The sequence below is a fragment of the Triticum aestivum genome, chromosome 3B (assembly GCF_018294505.1).
Source record: "Triticum aestivum cultivar Chinese Spring chromosome 3B, IWGSC CS RefSeq v2.1, whole genome shotgun sequence".
In the NCBI taxonomy this organism is placed as follows: Eukaryota; Viridiplantae; Streptophyta; class Magnoliopsida; order Poales; family Poaceae; genus Triticum; species Triticum aestivum.
Window position 1 is genome coordinate 789069512 of NC_057801.1, and position 10320 is coordinate 789079831.

At 45.7% G+C, this 10320-nt stretch overlaps 2 non-coding genes across 2 annotated transcripts; both read right to left on the reverse strand.

The window, feature by feature from the left end:
* Positions 1–536: 536 nt before the first annotated feature.
* On the reverse strand, positions 537–694 carry LOC123072954 (U1 spliceosomal RNA). Its single transcript, XR_006435493.1, has one exon. It is a non-coding gene; the product is annotated as a U1 spliceosomal RNA (small nuclear RNA).
* A 4912-nt stretch (positions 695–5606) lies between these two features.
* LOC123072959 (U1 spliceosomal RNA) lies at positions 5607–5765 on the reverse strand. The gene has a single exon (XR_006435497.1). It is a non-coding gene; the product is annotated as a U1 spliceosomal RNA (small nuclear RNA).
* Between the last annotated feature and the right edge of the window lie 4555 nt (positions 5766–10320).

Below are 10320 nucleotides of genomic sequence, written 5' to 3' on the forward strand. Positions count from 1 at the left end.
CATGAATCAAACATGCTGAACTTTGCTGGTGCGTACACATGTCTGTGTACTAGTCTTTTGTAAGACCTCAAATCTCTAAGCCTCTGAACTCACCTGTATCTTGCTTTTACCATAGCCCCGTCGGCTGTAAATTTCTGGTGCGAATGATAGTAATCTGCAAACAGGCTAAGATTTTTACTGACCGGGCCACCATGTTTCTTCTTTCTCTAACAAAAATTTCTGCTCATTATTGTCAACAACTACTAATCTAGCGGCTTGCTTTTTATCCCTCAATCTTATGCACAGACCAGCCAAAATGTTGATTTTCTTTGGCATAAATCTTCAATCTACTTGCTTGTTCGTCTAGGCATAAGCATGAAGCCAAATCTTGCAATATATTCTTATTCTTAGGAGATGACATTTTCAAAGACTCTGTACTCCTTTGCTGCCTTCTTTTATCTGTTATAAATAATAATAAATATGATAAGAGTTTTAAAGAAAAAAGATTAACACAATATTTCTTTTAGTTGGCCAATAAAATTTAATTTCGTAATTTGGCAGGGGCCGCGCGGACGCGTACCCCCTCTATCACAAATTATGACGTCCACTCTCCCAAAGGAGATGGTAGATCAACACACTCACTACGTGCAATGTGAACCATTGATCTAGGCCATGAGTCTTCTTGATCGTTCATAGACCCCATCCAGGTAAGTAACTTCAAAGGTCGCCCTACCCTCTAGCTATATACTCATCTATGCAGAGCCAATCCTGTTAATCTTTCCGTGTGGGACTAAAGCAAACGTAATTACTCCGGACTCCAGGTTTTTTTTTCTGAGAGAAACTCCGGACTCCAGGTGTATCTCAAGTTCTCAACGGAACGCTAGCCAGTATTATTTATTTGCTTGGAAGAAAGGCCGAAGGATTGAAGGGCCCAGTTACAACTAGACCATTAACACAAGGTACGCCGTTAGTCCGACTTCGGTTTCTCGTGCTCTGAACTGAAGAGGAATGGCTAACCGTCGACTTGCTGCTCGTGCAGGGGTTTTCCGGACGCTCTGGGGAACTTAACGTTCACGGTGGACTTTACTAGTGATCGATCGCCGCCCATGTGTGTCTGCTTGGTGGATACAATTCTGATCGGATCAAAATATTTATTGCAAGAGCAGGCAGCAGGTTCCAGCTCCTTTGACATCCGGCCAGTAGCATGACCCGTATACGAGTATGTACATGGCCTATTAATTGTATGCGTATGCGTGTTGTACGCGGCGTATCAGTAACTAAGCTCAGTACAATTTTCCATGTGCAATCGAGAAGTGATTACTATGTGTGACTACCACATACACTGTCATGTTCATCTCCTCTTCCAATTCCATGAAAAATATTCCTGTATAGTTAGGTGGGACATTATAAAAATACATCCCATACCTAGGCCTGACAAAATTTCATCAGACACACTTCCAAAAGAAACATGGTCAACAGGACCAAGTATAACACGCGAACAAAGATTTATGGTCCTTTGGAAGCAAATATTTCATGAAAAGTATATGGAAATATTACGTATGGAAGCTCTTTGAAGTTTCCTACAATTCTTTCTGGCCAAAATAATTCACACTGGCTCGACATACCTGAATGCCTGGCCTCACCGAAATCCGCTATTTGAAGGCGGCCACACCGACAAACTCCATGCCCCAACACAGATCCTCCCTCCTTGCACCACATCCGCAATGATTACAGGCGGCAAAGCTCTATGGAAAAGCCTTTTCACGAAGATGAAGCACGAGGTGGCTGCCCTTGCGGCCACCTGGCAGAGCCGCCATGCCAGGCGGATTGCCTGCCAGCTCACCCGATGACGAGAATGAGCCCAAGATGGAGATGGGCTCCGACGACACCACCGAAGCATGCGCCACCATGGAGCAGGCGCATGCAGACTATAATGCTTCCATGGTGAAGGAGAAGTATGTGTCGGTGCCTATGTCGGCCTTCGAGCAGGCATAGGAGCAGCACTGGCTGGCGGAGGGCCAGATCAACAGTGAGCACCCGAGCAAGGAAGCCGTGGCAGCCATGGCCACTGCAAACCCCAACTTTGACGCAGAGCAGGGCCGGGCTGACAAAATACGAGGCCATGCGCCAAACTCTAAAATGGGCCCTACCTCGCTAAATAGACTACATAAATATAACAATACAATAATGTAAAGATCATAATATCTTACATAGCGACGAGAAATATCAAGAATCATATATATTCTTGGTTGTGAAGTCTTCATAAATAACATCATTCTTTTAGTGTTCCTTGAAATAAAATCTACAATGATATCCTCATGATCAATCCACTCCAATACTTCACTCTCAAGTGCTATTGCGGCCAAATCAGTAAGTCTTGTCATGGTAGTAGACATATTGACATATAAGACTTCAATAGCTTCAATTTTCGAAAAGCTCTGTTTCGCTCATGCAATAGTCACAGGGATGGTCAAAAGAAATCTATATGTAATACTTACATTGGGAGAACAATCTGCTACTTTAAGAACTTTAAAATTTCAACGGTCCCAATATTTTATTTTGGAATGAAATTTTGAAGAAACGTCAACTCAACATACGGTTTCGGTAACCAGATTCATGTTTTCTAAACGAAGACATGACACGGATCTTGCAATGCTAGACTCCTAATTGATGAAAATAATAAAATAGCTACAAAGTTTCAGTGCAACTATATAGGGGAACACGATCGAAATTGAAACTCACAACCAAGTCCAAGGGCTCAGGGTCAGGGAATCACGGGCTATCGACGCAGCGATGCTTGAGAAATTGGAGAGGGTGCAAACGACGAACTTTCCCTAGATTCCCTGTTCCTGCCTTATGCTCCTGTCTGCGTCGCTGGCTCGCTGCCTCGATGGGACCCTGGCCCTAGCCGCCGCATGAATAAACGAATGGGAGAAGGGACGCTTCGATCCCTGGGTCTCGATCGCTATTTTTTCCATGGCTGAATGTTTGTCCGTCGATCGATGGCCGTTGTATGTGTACGCTGAGGCGTGAGAAGCGAAGAGGAGGCGTCACAATCGGAAGCAGACGTAGGCGCACCAGGAGACCCAGGACAATAGTCAGTAGCGGCCAGCATGAGCAGAGAACAATTGGCCCAGCTATCGCTAATGAAGCCTACTACTGCATAAATTTTTTGAGGCCCCAAAAACCTGGGCCACGATGTTTAAAATCTAATGAAAATCCACTGTGTTTGTATGAATGTCGTGATGTTTGATGAAATCCGCCGTTTTTGCATGTATTTTGTCCGTTTAGTTCAAAGATTGTTTGAAATATATGTAGGCGGCATTGTAAGGCCGCCTCCCGCATCTGTGTTCGTGGACTAGTCCCCCTGCCGTAGATGGATGGGGAGGAAATTTGGGGGTCACCGTTGCAGGTGCCCTTATTATATGTGTTTTTTGCGAATAAGTGGTTACTATGTGTGACTGCCACATACAATTTCAAGTTTATTTCCTCCTCTGATTCCATGATAAAAAAATATAACTTATAGATAGAACATTGTGAATATATATCTCCTACCTATAGATATTTCGGCGCGACAAATTTTCACACAAGCACTTCTGGAAGAAACATTGTGGACATGACAAAGCACGATGCTCAAACACATACTTAGGACTGTGAACCATCCTCTTCATCAAAGGATGACTTGGTGTCTTGGTCTCATCCTGGAAGGTGTGGTCTAACTATTAAGGCCTACAATCCTCTGAACCGAAACATTTCATAAGAAGCAATTTTTATGGAACTTCTTTCGGTCAAAGTTTGAAGATGATCACCAAAGTTAGTATGAATACATTTCCTACTCTTCACCTATTGTTTGGACAGACAATTCACAACAACACTATGCCATGATCACAAAACCGACAATGATGTGCCATAGCCATTATAAACTTTTGGATAATCTGTGCCCCTCGCCCCCTTGCACGCTTCCACGAGTGACACATGGGAACCCTAGCTTTTGCTGCCGCTAGGCTCCCCATTGTGTTATGGATTTGTAGGCCTTGCTAATGTGGCTAAGACATCAACAGGGGGGGGGGGTGATGAAGTAGACCCCTAAATGTCTTTCGAAAGAACATCAATGCTCACCGATCTACGTACAATGCAACCACTTCTAGTTGACAAGGAAGGATCACATGTGCTGAAATTGAAGACACACATAGTCTCACCAGCCGATAAAAAGGGAAGTAGTGAGGTGCCATCACACTCATAATGGGCAAACTATAAGTGTATGTATGCAGTTGCATAGCCTTCAAATTCTCGTTCATCTAGAGACTATGAACATACGTCATCCATACCTTGAGGCAACAGAGTTTGCAACACATGTATATTTGTTGCCTAGGTTTGTAAGTCATCGGGATACGCACATCCGCTTTAGTTCCATGTTTCAGTAGGAACGTGATTTCTTTAGCCTTGCTCAGACTGACGAGTTGGGTGTTGTGGACACCACTCATGTCCAATGGAGTATTTCATTGAACGCGTGATGTTGATGGGCACACAAGATCCTTCACAGCGTGATTTGTAAGTCACAAACACCAGCAAACAAAATATATCATTATTTATAGAATAGACATGCCATTGTGTCATGACATAGAGTAACCACACCGTTCATATGCACAAAGCACAGATTTACTTAGCAAGTAATGATGCTCGGAAAAAGGTAAACTTTACATGGAGCTCCTAAAGCACCAGGGACACATGACCAAGGTTCGGCTCAAATATTTTCTGTATCACTCAGTGAAAAATTGTTGAAATATGGTGGCCCAGTCAGCGAAACTTTTTGAGACTTGTGATGCATCAGTAGAGCTAACATCTTCTATTGCGTCACCATCCAACTCACAACAGTTCACTCGTGATAAAGCCCTGTTCGGAATCCCACCAGCTCCTCGAAATACCAGGAGTTGCGGAGCCAGAAAACAAGTGCTCCACGTTATCGACTGTAACTCCACCTGCTCTGGGATTGGAGCTGTGGAGCAGAGGTACTCCGAACAGGGTGTAAATCTGCCAATGCTGGCCACTCTTATTTATGAAACGTTGCCTTCGCTCTGGACTCTGGTAATTTTTTGGATGGGTTCTCATGAATCAAACATGCTGAAACTTTGCTGCTACCTGCACATGTCTGTCTACTAGTCTTTTGTATGACCACAGATCTCTAAGCCTCTGAACTCACCAAGTAGGGCGTAAATTTCTGGTGCGAATGGTAGTAATCTACAAACAGGCTGAGATTTTCACTGACTGGGCCACCATGTTCCTTCGTTGTCTAACAAAAATTGCTTCTCATTATGGTCGAAAGCTACTAATCTAGCGGCTTGCTTTTTACCCCTCAATCTCATGCACAGACCAGTCAAAATTTTGGCACAGACTAGTCAAAATTTTGATTTTCTTTGGCATAAATCTTCAATCTACTTGCTTGTTCGTCTAGGCATAAGCATGAAGCCAAATCTTGCCTAGGAGATGACATCTTCAAATACTCTGTACTTCTTTACTGCCGTCTTTTATCTGTTATAAATAGTAATTAATATGATCAGAGTTTTAAAGAATAAAGGTTAACACAATATTTCTTTTAGTTGGCCAATAAAATTTAATTTCATAATTTGGCAGGGGCCGCGCAGACGCGTACCCCCTCTATCATAAATTATGACGTCCACTCTCCCGAAGGAGATAGTAGATCAACGGACTCACTACATGCAATGTGAACCATTGATCTAGGCCATGAGCCTTCTTTATCGTTCAATGGACCCGGTCCATGTCAGTATGTTTAAAGGTCGCCCTACCCTCTAGCTATATACTCATCTTTACCGAGCCAATCTCGTTATTCTTTCGGTGTGGGACTAAACAAACGTATTTACTCTGGTGTCCAGGTGTATCTCATGTTCCCAACCGAACGCTGTCCACAAGAAAGGCCGAAGGGTTCACAGCCCGGTTACATCTAGCCCAGTAACACAAAGCACGGCCTCTTGCAGGGCGTCGTACACCCTGATATTCCTGCCGTTAGTCTGACTTCGTGTTTTTCTTTTTTGAATGTTAGTCGACTTCGTCTCATGCTCTGAAGTGAAGAGCTGGTATGGCTAACCGTCAACTTGCTAACCACGGGAAGTTCCGGCTCCTTTTTTTTTGCGGAAATCCTTTGACATCCGGCCAGTAGCATGACTCGTACTTCCTCCGTTCGGAATTACTTGTCGTAGAAATGGATGTATCTAGATGTATTTTAGTTCTAAATACATCTATTTCCGAGACAAGTAATTCCGAACGGAGGGAGTATATGAGTATGTACATGGCCTATTAATTGTATGCGTATCAGTAATTAAGCTCAGTAATTTTCCATGTGCAATCGAGAAGGGATTACTATGTGTGACTACAACATACACTGTCATGTTCATCTCCTCTTCCAATTTCATGAAAAAAATTCCTATATAATTAGGTGGGACATTAAAAATACATCCCAGACCTAGGCCTGAATCGTTGCCTGGGGTCAACATTTACGGGGTGTGTTGTTCCGAGCTGATGTTTTTCGAGTCACCTAGTGCTGCAGTGGTCCCGGACATACCACAGACTTCGACCACCGGGGTAGTCAAAGTGACAAAGGTTATCTTGTCTGAGGCGCAGATTGTGCATACGTTAAATGAACTTGCTCCGGAGAATGCTCGATGGGAGCTAGTCAGACTTGAGGACTTGTATAAGGTGGATTTTCCATCCGCGGAGGACCTGAATAAGCTTCTTAGCTTTGGCATGTGCCGGGTGCCAAGTACTGACTGCATCCTTGAGTTTGATGAGTGGAAGCAGACAGAGCCAAAGGGCACGCCACTAGTTAAAGTCTGGGTTCGCTTCATAGGGACACCATCTAAGCCTCTCAACGATGTACGGATTGTGCGCAATATTGGGACGCTCAACGGAAAGACTAAACGCGTGGATATGTCTTTTACTCGTGCACATGGAGTTGCAAGATTGCTTGTCAGTGTGCTGGACATTGAGTATATACCGGATGTGGTCAGATGGACACATGCAGGTATAGTGTACAAACTAGAGATTGAGTTCGAGGATTTTGAGTTGTTTCTCGAGATGAACCAGGAGGTGGTGATGTGCACATGTCTGACAAGGATGATGGTGTGGGTTCTCAAGAGAAGAGAGATGACAACGGTACACGAGATGGCACTGTTCCGACGAGTGGCAAGTCCACTCAGTCTGTACCAAAGAAGGGGGCTGCACCTCACTCCTCTACACCCGTGAACACACTGAGATTTGGTTCGTTCGGGTCATCCTCCGCACCTCCTCGTCTCTGGAGGGATCAGGTTGAGAGTGACGATGTCGCTGAGCATATGTTGCCGCCCCTTATTCTGGCGACGCTTGAGGCTGAGATACCCCCGACGATGGTGTTGGGGGAGGACTCTCGGTAGCGGAGTCCGTCGCGTGTCTCGGGGCCGAGGAGTCAGGGAGGGATGTGGATGGACAACACCGGGAAGGAAGCCCAAGGTTGTCCCCTTCACCACTTTCTGCGCGGCGGATGGAGGCTTCCCCCAGAGCGAGGTTACGGTACCAACGAGGGTCAGTTGCGGGCAGGAGGACTCCTCCCGGAGCGAGGCCTCGGTACCGCCGAGGGTTAGTGGCGGGCAGGAGGCCCCCGTTCCTACCCCTCTCGAGGCACCCCCTGGGAGTGCCGCCGGTTTCTTGAGGAGTGGGCCAGCGGAGCAGGAGGCTCTGAGGGCATGCTCTTCTCTTTCGACTTCACCGGGGTCTCCGGCACCTTCGACCGTGGTGGCGGGTGCGGAATCTCCGGTAGGGCTAATGGCAGGCGGCCATAGTCCGACGGGATTGGTAATGCCCGGTCCGCTCGGGAGTCAGGCAGGAGGCCTTACCCAGAGTGGGCCTTCGCGGGACGAGATCGGCGTCTTCGGAGGGATCACAAATCCCATGTCTGACGGCCGACGAATGAGCTGCCATCACCAGGATCAGTCAGACATAGGTGACCTGCAGCTAGGGCACGCCAGGCGAACGGCCAAGCTTCGTGACATTGAGGTCACTACTGGTATGTCTGTTAATATTTCCAATTCCATTTTGCATTTTTCCGATGATGAGATAGTAAATAATGCAAAGCAGCTGGGAGTCTCACTAGGCAGTAATGGAAAAGAAATTGCAAATCTATTAATGGTATTATTGACTTGGAAGCGGAGCATGCTTTAGAGATGATTCGCAACCTTGCGGCTGTTAAACGTTAAATGATTCAGAAATAGATTCTTTGGATGTTAGGGCTCTTGATAGCCTTTGTGCGGCTCTTCTACCCATACCATCTGAGATAGAGGAGGACGAGAGTCTTATATCTCTGATGTCGCTTGAAGCTACGTCAGTATTTCCCCAAAGAGGAAGGGATGATGTAGCACAGCGGCGGTAGTTTTTCCCTCAGATATGAAACCAAGGTTATCGAACCAGTAAGAGAACTAAGCAACACAACGTAAACAGCCCCTACATACAAATAACAAATACTCGCAACCCAACATGTTAAAGGGGTTGTCAATCCCTTTCGGGTACGGCGCCTCAAGATAGGCAAAGGACGTGAGGTAAATTTGTAGTAGATTGATAGATCGAGCGCCAAATAAAATAAATAAGAATAAATTGCAGCAAGGTATTTTTGTATTTTTGGTTTAATAGATCGGAGAATAAATGCAAGAGAAAATAGATCGCAAAGGAAAAATGTCATGAAAAGAGACCCGGGGGCCGTAGGTTTAACTAGTGGCTTCTCTCGAGAAAAATAGCAAACGGTGGGAAAACAATTATTGTTGGGCAATTGATAGAAATTCATATAATCATGACGATATCCAGGCAATGATCATTATATAGGCATCACGTCCAAGATTAGAAGACCGACTCCTGCCTGCATCTACTACTATTACTCCACACATCGCCCGCTATCTAGCATGCATCTAGTGTATTAAGTTCATGAGAAAATGGAGTAATGCAATAAGAACAATGAGATGATGTAGACGAGATCCTTTTATCTATTGCGGCAGATATAGATCTCATCTTGTTACCTTAGTAGCAACGATACATATGTGTCGGTTCCCTTTCTATCACTGGGATAAAACACCGTAAGATCGAACCCACTATAAAGCACCTCTTCCCATTGCAAGATAAATAGATCAAGTTGGCCAAACAAAACACAAAAATCCAAGAAGAAATACGAGGCTATAAGCAATCATGCATATAAGAGATCAAAGAAGATTCAAATAACTTTCATGAATAAAAACATAGATCTGATCATAAACTCAAAGTTCATCGGATCCCAACAAACACACCGCCAAAAAACTTACATCATATGGATCTCCAAGAGACCATTGTATTGATAATCAAGAGAGAGAGGAATCCATCTAGCTACTAACTACGGACCCGTAGGTCTACAAAGAACTACACACACATCCACTACAAAAAAAAAAAGACACATCCTTGACATTTTGGGCTGAACGAATTTTTTTTCTGTCATACATATGACACTTCTATGACGATAATTGTGACAAAACCCGGTATCATCATAGATGTGGTGGGATCCTACTTCTATGACAAAAAATCATGACAGAAATGGGCTTTTCGTCCTGGGCGGGCCGGAGACGCAGCTGCATAACATTCTTTAGGCCGTCCATGACGGAAAAAACCGTGGTAGAAGCGAGGGGGAGGAAAATTTCGGGGAGTTGCCTATTATGGTGGAAGAGCGATGCGCGTTTCTCTCGTACATGTACGCGCGTGTGTGTGAGGCGTTGGCTCTAACTGAACCCGAGCGAGACGTTGGGCTCTAACTGAACCCGAGCGATTGCACTGCAGGCTACGCGTTACTGAACCCAAGCGATCGATCGATGGCTGTTAACTGAACCCGATGGAGCGATTCCTTCGCTACTGCTGCTAACTGAAGCCGATCGATGCTGCCTTTGGGATGAACAGCGAGCGTTGCGGGGGAGGGGGGTTTGGATGAACAGTGAGCGGTGGCGTTGCCTCTGGATGAACAGGAACCCGTGGTGTGGAGGGCTGGATGAACAGTAGACGATGGAGGGGTGGCCGTGGAGGGGTGGTTGAACAGGACCCCGTGGTGTGGAGGGCTGGATGAACAGTAGACGGTGGAGGGGTGCCCGTGGAGGGATGGTTGAACGACAGCCGGTGGAGTAGCGTGCGGTGGAGGTTGGATGAATAGGAGCCCGTGGAGGCTAGAGGAGGTCGACGGTAGCCCGTGGAGGCTAGAGGAGGTCGACGGTGGAGATGAACAGTATCCCGTGGAGTCCCGTTTTGCGTTACGCCACACCCCACCCCCACCCCCACCCCGTTTCGACCGTA